The 8,289-nt window shown below is 39.2% G+C and overlaps 1 protein-coding gene across 2 annotated transcripts in view; it reads left to right on the top strand.

Moving 5' to 3' along the window:
• The first annotated feature begins 7,317 nt into the window (after positions 1–7,317).
• The window catches only part of LOC138033375 (protein Wnt-8b-like), a 25,089-nt gene continuing 24,117 nt past the window's right edge, over positions 7,318–8,289 (top strand). Inside the window, exon 1 of one of the 2 annotated variants that reach the window (XM_068881115.1) lies at positions 7,318–7,467. The gene's annotated coding sequence lies outside the window, so the exon portion shown is untranslated. The remainder of the gene's footprint in view (positions 7,468–8,289) is intronic. The other variant, XM_068881117.1, reaches the window with a different exon arrangement.

The raw sequence follows: 8,289 nt of genomic DNA, 5'->3' as shown, positions 1-8,289 counted from the left end.
AAAGCACATTCGGACGTGTTAATACAATGCGAAGTTGCGATCTCACAATGAACATGATGCAGTTGCAATACATAGTAAATGAAAACTATCTTTGAACAGAAAGAAAACTTCCTATCTGAGAAAGTATGCCTTTACAAGTATTTCCGGGGTGGGTGGGAAGATACACAACCAATCTCCGTTATTCTTAGCAAACCGTGACTATTTTTTTCCCCTCTTTATCGTCGTGCTTCGTCCGACGGATTCATAGTTTTGAATTTTCAAGAAAGAAAAATGATATGAGGAAAGAATTCTTTTAGCTTTTAGAATTTTTAAATCTTTTACTCCGAAATACAAACCTGGGTAGCACTCATTATCCAGTGGATAAGTCATGGCGAAACCAATAGTGCCACCCAATGGATAGTGACAAGAGATCATGATCTCTTGATAGTGATTTTTCCTGGGGGAAAACGTTATCCACCTTCTCAACATCTGGGGCCAGATTTTCATTTCAATTTCAATTTCAACCCCGGCCAAAGTAGACGTGATAATCGCTTTCTTTCCACGTGGGAGGAAAATATTTATCGCCTAGTTTCCTCTCCTCTGCCCCTTGTCTGCTCCTGTTCAACGATAAACAACACATTAAAAAGGGACTGCATGGTTTTATTAAAGGAGAACCGGGCATTTTCGCAAATATCGCTGCTACGTTCCAAAAATAAAATAAAAAAGAAACAGAAACAAAGGAAAAAGGTTTTGGACAAGTAATGCAAAAATAAATACTACTCAGTTTTATAATAAACCACTTTAGTTCCAAGTTATGTTTATTACAATTTTATGCAAAACAAAACGAAAGATGCGATCACGCGATAAGTGGAAAAGAAAAGAAAAAATGAAATGGACCTCGATTTTCAACGGAATGAAATCCAAGCTCGATTGAAATCGCTCTCGATTTGAGGTCGATAAGAAGATAGATAAGAAGTCAAGCTCGAAAAATAACGATGTCAAAACGATCCGAGGGCTAGTTCGTAATTTAAACTGGAACTCGAAAGATTCGACATCCAGTGTGGCCATCGTGCTCAGACTCGATGGAGCTCGACTTACAGTGCGAGCTCGCTTTCAAATTCGTGGTCCTTGCGTCTGCGTACACGACTAAATCGGAGCTCTGTTTTGGACATCGTGTTCACTTTTATTTGCGAGCTCGATAAAGGGAAATCGACCTCGGTTGCACATAAAACTAAAGTGATCCTTAGTTTTTTGTGCAAACGACCTCGGTTGCACATAAAACTGAAATGATCTCCTGTGTTTCGAGGTCTGCGTTTTCGAGGTCTGTGGTCTGTGGTCTGTGGTCTGCGTTTTCGAGGTCTGTGTTTTCGAGACACCCTTCGATACAGGCGTTGTGTAAATCCCAGGTTAAGTGGGTTAAGTGTAACCAAATTCTATAGCTTGCCATCGTATTCAATATAGCACTACAGTTAGGCCGCGAATAAACTGAAAGAGGAAAACAAATCGGGCAAAATCGTTTTCAAAGGAAGCAAGTAACTAACTAACAAAACTGTACATAGCTTGCGGAACAGAGCATCGACATTCTCCAATTGGCAGGCAAACCGTCGTTCAGACGCTTACACTGTTTGGCAATAGGACAGCCAGCGTAGTTCCGGAGGTCTTTTGGCCCAACTGCTTAAAATATCGAATTTTAAATCTAAAGGCTTTCTTTCTATCCAAATCTCAACCTGCTCGGTTAAACAACTTTTATTGTCTACTAAGTCACTCGAACGGAAGTCTTGCAAATCTAGATCATACGCAGTCCCTTCTTGAGTGAAAAAAATGCTCCATGCGTATCATTTTCTATTAGATTCAATCATGACCATTAAATTCAGTTTTTGGTTTAAGAAAGGAGTATACATAAACGGATTTTGACACTGAAGTGCATTGTGAACTGAGATGGGAACAGCTGGAGTATGTTTAAGTTTCGATTGCTCGTCGTTATTAATTAATTAAATAAGCCAAGGTAAGTGGCAATGAAATAATCCATGAATGAATTGTACAACCGAGCACTGATAACTTACAGAATCTATAATGAAAATAGATCGAAATGACGAGATGAATAAGTTGTTCCGATTTTAACCGTACTGAGTGTTTTTTTTAATGTACGAGATTTTGTCAAAATCGTGTTATTGCTTTCGGTACGAAAACGGCTGGTTATTTCCATATTCCGTAGATTACACTGAAGTTGGGTCGCATTCCATATGGAGATTAACCATTTTGAATTGTTTAGATAGATCAGGTTTTTTCCTGTTCCACAGGGTCGGACCTTTTTCTGACGATACCTTGTGCCTCAGTTGTGAAAATTATCACGTTATGCCGGAGAAAGTTTTTTTTTTTTTCGGTAAGCCACTCTATAGAGCAACACGCTCAACGTCTGCTACTTGACAACTTTTTATCTCGGTTAAAAAGTAATAGTGTGTGGCTTGAGCGTTTTGAGCGTCCAATAAAGAAAAGCGAGTTAAGTGCATTAAACTTGGCATTCTCAATGCCTAAAGCAAACCAAACCAGATACATTGCTCTTCGTAAAGGGAAAAGGTTCATTTTGGTGTAATTATATTTAAGGGACGACTACAATCTGATTGGTTTTTATCATAAGTGAAAAATGGCTCTTCTTCAGAATTTGCAGTGCATGGTTCACATCAAGACTGACATCCTTAAGCTGGCTCATCTCTTAGACTGCCACTTAATTGACTTTCCACCTTTTTCTTGAGGAACGACACACTTGCAGGAAACAGCCAAGGGTTATTCAAATTCCATGTGGCTGGAATAGTCGTGCAAAAGTGTAAGGAACTAACCTCTGACAATTTGGCTCTGTTGCACGGTTTGGTTGAAATCGGACTAGCGTCCGGGAGGTCGTGAGTTCGATTCCGTCCAGACAAACAATAATTGAGGAGAAAATGCTGCCTTTGTGCCTTAAGTTTTCTCGGAAAAGGACTATGGACCGTAGGGTATGTCCCAAAACCCTTGTTCAGAAAACTCTGTGGAACGTTAAAAATCTCACCCGTTATTCGATAAGAGTAGGGCACGGAGTTCCCGTTATTGTGGTTTGGCCTGAATGTGTCCCCAGTTAGCGCCTAACGCCCAGACACGTAAAAGCTGTGCTTATGTAATAAAGAACGTGATTGCTTGATTGATTGAGCCATGCGACTTACAAACCGACTGAATGCCACTCTAACTACGCTGATGCAAAGCTATGTAGAATATGCTATAACAGCAGCAGACATAAACGAAATATCGGATCATTCCACGAATGCCGTAACAAACAGTACGCCGACATTCAGTTTAGCAAGGAGATCGAGAAGAACCGTGAAATGCCATTTCTAGACCGACCGTGCCTTGCCACCCGTCACAAAGAATTGCTGTTTACACGAAACTGATTAACACTTAGAGGCTACTTAGCCTGTCATCTCACAGCAACCCTACCGGCGACCAGACGAAAACAGCACAATGAGTTTGTGACTCCCTAACAGCTTAACGGAAGAAACTTATTACAACAGAAGCTTTATCAGACACAACAAGTAGCTACACGAAACGCAAGGACACCTAATCTAAATGCACTTGTTACTCATTACAAAAGTGGCTCTTTAGAAAGCTAGTATCACAAGCATTTTACATTCTTAAGAGATCCGTGATTCTCGAAGACCAATCTCAACGATTCGATAGTTAATCACGAATTTGTTTCGACTGCCAAAATTCATAGAATCTTATACACACATGAAACGGTAAACGAGGTGCTGCTGCTTGTTGTAAAAGTATAAAAAAATACTTTTTCAGATGTCGTTCTAACCTCTGGTTTGGTTTGTTTCCCGGGTTGTCCCGGTTTCAACTCTACCACGCTGAATTATCTACAATTTTAGCAAAGATATGCCATCGTGTAAGGAGCAGTCGTGGTTCAGTCGTGGCTCAGTTGGCTAGTGCGCGGCTTTTGGAGCGAGAGGTCCCCGGTGCGATACTCGGTGACTTAAACGTCTGTTTCTGTTTCAACTTTCTGATCCGTGTAGCTATAGCTTTAAATACCCGTAAAACGGAGCACTGACAGCCATTGATACCAGCCTCGTAGCTGAAGGAACTAAAGACGTTAAATAAAGTTTACCTTTTTGACCTTTAAGGTATTAGAATATGACCAATGGATCACTATCGATCGATCTACGTTATAAGACAGAGATCTTAAAGCTTTTCCAGAAGGGAAACAACGGTTACCTACCGGAGTTACTTACCAAGAGTATTTGTATACATGGGAGCGCACAGAAACTGTAATTACTTTCTCAGGGGACGCAATAAATTAACTGTTCCAAGATATACCAAGTTTTGGGGAAACTCTTTAGCATACAGAGGGGTAATATTGGGGAATCTAATAAGCGATAACCACGATTCCACTGATTTAGATCCTAAGCGTTTATCAACAAGGCATTTAGGACGTAAAAAATATTTTCAGGATTTTAATTTTAATTCAATCATGGCCCGGTCTAAGAGGAAAGATTATGTATATTCTTAAGGATCTTTTGACCTTATGATATGATAAGATAATTTGACAGGAGTTTCAATAGTACGTTATGGTACTGCGGCACTTTTATAGGATAACTTAATCCTTATTTTTAATTTTAGTATTTAATGTTTGTATTTATTAGTATTATTTTGTCGGTTATTTTATGTACGACCCCACAAGCTACCAGCTTTAAAAACTATCGTGTTGAAATAAAGGTTATTATTATCATTCGATGTATTTTTCCTTACATTTCATTGGGCGAGAGCCCACCACGAGACTTGCAAATAACTGCCAACAAATAAGTGTTTTGCCGCAAATAATATTCTGCTCATGCGCAATTGAAACCACGCTCTAGTGAGAAAATGGCAGATCGGTTGCCCGAGCTGTCAGAAAATAATTTGACATCTTTATTTGATCAAAAGAACAGTGAGAATGCTAAGAAAGGAAAAAAAAAGTTGCAGTCAATGTATTTCGAGAGTATCTCAAGGAAAGAAAAGTAAACGAAGAGTCACTCGTGTCATCGACGCGAAGGAAAAGTTGGAGAATGCATATGTACTGAGGAGACTTTATGCTAAAGCCAGAAAAAAGAATGGCGAGCTTTACACCAAACCTTCACTTGTCGGAATACACTTCAAATGAAAACTGTGAAATTCTTCAGCTTTGTTGATGCCTACATGATTTTGTTATTGAACGTTTGACTGTAAGTACAATTTGAAGTCTACAAATATAATTATACGGAGAAGGAAACCAATTGATTTCTGCCATTAATTACTTGACTCCTGCAAGGCATTGCACGCTTAGGATTTCCCTAAAACAAAAGCAAACTCGGTGATCGAATGATAAAACAATTATTGAACTCGGTTATTGCAAAATATCGTGATTTGTCAATATCTCGCAGATCAATTATTTGCCTCAACCAGCGGCCTCGGCGAATAATTTATCTGTGGTGATTTCAACTGTGGTGGGTTGAGCATGTTCGTAGTTGTAATGAAGTGGTGACACAGGACACAGAACTTCAGATCTGTACAATTCTCTGTTCCCTTACTATTTTGTAATGTTTAGACTGAAGGGACTGAGACTGAATATAGAAACCGAGAAGATGACACGAACTCGCATTAAGAGGACGTGTTGAGATGAGTAAGATAGTGAGAGCTTGAGGGGAGGTATTAGTGTTTTCAATCTTTTTGGGCTGGGTTGGGGAGTGCAACCTAGGTAAAACGAGGATCACCAATTTAACCTAGGTAAAAACGGATGCAACCTGAGAACGGATTTTACCGACAACATAGCCACTGTCAACGATTGCCAGTACTCAAGAGGCCGAGTGCACTCTTAACTGGAATTAGGTTCTGAACAGTGGAGATGATGGAAGCGCAAACAATGTTTAAAGTCTGGATTTCAGTTTTTGCGTATCTACGACAAGACCAATTTTTTAGAAGGACTATTGCCATTCATGGATCTCGTAAGTTTTCCTGAACTTTTTTGTTCATCTGATCAAGGAGCCTTCTATCGCTGCAGCACTAATTGGAGACACTGTAAACTGAAATCAACAAATTAACGCACTGAATCTAACCAAATGTTGGTTTTTGAGGAGAGGGGAAAATCAGAGTACCCGGGGAAAAAGTTTTCGGAGCAGGGGCCCGTTTCTCGAAAGTCCCGAAACTTTACGGGCCATATTCGGGTGTCACAATTCCCTTTGTATCTCAAGAACGGAGAGGTTTTAAGTCGTTAAACTTCACAGTTATTTTTCTTTTTGTTATCTTGAAAACATGTCAAAAGATCGGCTTTCCAAAACAAGCGGTTGGCAATTTCACAAATCGCTTTTCGGGCCCGAAACGTTTTCGGGACTTTCGAGAAACAGGCCCCAGGTTAGATAACCAACAAACTATGACATATGACGCTGAGTCTGGAAATTGAATCCGGGTCGACATTTAGTGTGGGTCGACATTCAGTGTGAGCCGACAGCTCTCACAACTGCGCCGGCTATCTTAGCACCTCATCCTGATCAAGTCAATGGTCCTTCTTAATTAAAATATATCCTTCTTAATTAAAATATAACCTTCAGTATGCCAATTTTTTGCAGTTTTTGGCTAATGACATCAAACTCTAGTTATAAAGAGGCGGTTTAAATTTAAGGATTCCATTTTCGACGTGAAATGCAAAACAAAACAAAAAAGGACGAAAAAGAAAACAAACAAACGAAACTTCTCGAAGAAAACGGAATGTTCACTTAAGGAAAGGATTTAACGCATAGTCCGTTGATTCCGGCAAATATATCTTTTTGTAAAATTGAATCGTGATCCGCACTTTAGGTAAACAGTGAAAACAAGGAAAATTACACGATAAAAGACATGACAGTTTGATTTGATTTCTTTATCTAATTACTTTTCATGCGTAAAAGAAAGGAGAATATTAAGAGAGTTAAAACGTACAACCGTTGTTTCAGCCGGATTGCACAGATGTGAGGGTGCAGACTTTCTGTATAACAGGGCTTGGAAGCTGTTAAGAAAACGCAGATTACTTCATAAACGAGATTAAGAAGAGAAATACAGAGCTGGCAGTGCCGTCATGATGCAAGCAGCGACAATCAACTAAATCGAAAATAAATCAAAGATTGCAGATACACGTGGCGTCTGTGGCAGAAAACTAAAATACTTTCATTCAAGCTTTCGCGCAGGCGCAGGAGTGTAAATATTCGGACTGGTAATTAATATGACCAGGACTTAAGCAGAAAAAGGTTACTAATCTCTCTAGGAATCTTTAGAATCTGCTGAGCGAGCCAGACTGGGCGTAGACGATGGGATAAAAGGGCTCGACACATGTGCAAAGATAGCCATTCGTCAGACCGTCTCTGCAACAGACTATGAAACTGTAAGTTGGTGAGAAAAACAGTGCTTAGCCCGCGTACAACAGTTTTTGTGGACAAAACAGTGAAAAGACGAACTGTTCTGGATAACAGTGAGGTAGGTATTTACTTCAGTTGAAAACCAGTAGGGCTTCATTTTTGGCTAACACTTCCATGCATGCAAGTGGCTATGACCATGTGTTTTGATGTAATGGACTTCTTAAGATCCAGAACTAATCGGCTGCCTTATAAAATTCAAATTGCTCTGGTCCACACCACATTTAAGAATACTCGTTCCCCTTTTTTTTTCACTTCTCATTTGCCGTTTTCATAACCACTCACACAAATAAGGTTAATATCATCCAATACTTTCGAAGAGAAATTATATACTGATCTCCTTTAAGCGTCTGTTTTGAGGTTGTCCATTTGCAACGGATAGAATGGGGTAAATCAAAAAGAAAATCGAGGATCTCTGCCAAAATTTTCGATTATGTAAAGCTGTTCAAAGTGGATAATCGAATGATGAATTCATTGACAGCAACTGCCTGAAAGTCTACTGATAAAGATAAAATAATTCATTGTTTGGAAATCAAAGATGGGATTAATAATTGAATATCATATTGAGTTTCATTTGCTCAAGGGGAATTGAAAGCAGCAATTAATAAGGTCCTCTTAAGCTTGTCAGGGTATTAATCCAAGAAATGTGACACTTTCGACGCAATTCAGTTATCTATTTCCTGTGTTAAGACGGTAATCTGAAGTTCTGGTATAGAAGCTAACGAGCATCGACACGATTCGCATTTTATTTGTATGGAAAGTTCAGTTGTAAATATGCCAGTTAATATTTTTAGAAAATTCAATATCATGCAGGACACGTACATCATTTCATTTCCACTAGTCACTTACCACTCTGTTTCTTAAAAAAAAAAAAAACAGACAG

The sequence above is a fragment of the Montipora capricornis genome, chromosome 14 (genome assembly GCF_036669925.1).
Source record: "Montipora capricornis isolate CH-2021 chromosome 14, ASM3666992v2, whole genome shotgun sequence".
Classification (NCBI taxonomy): Eukaryota; Metazoa; Cnidaria; class Anthozoa; order Scleractinia; family Acroporidae; genus Montipora; species Montipora capricornis.
This window is presented reverse-complemented; position numbering and strand designations above follow the sequence as displayed.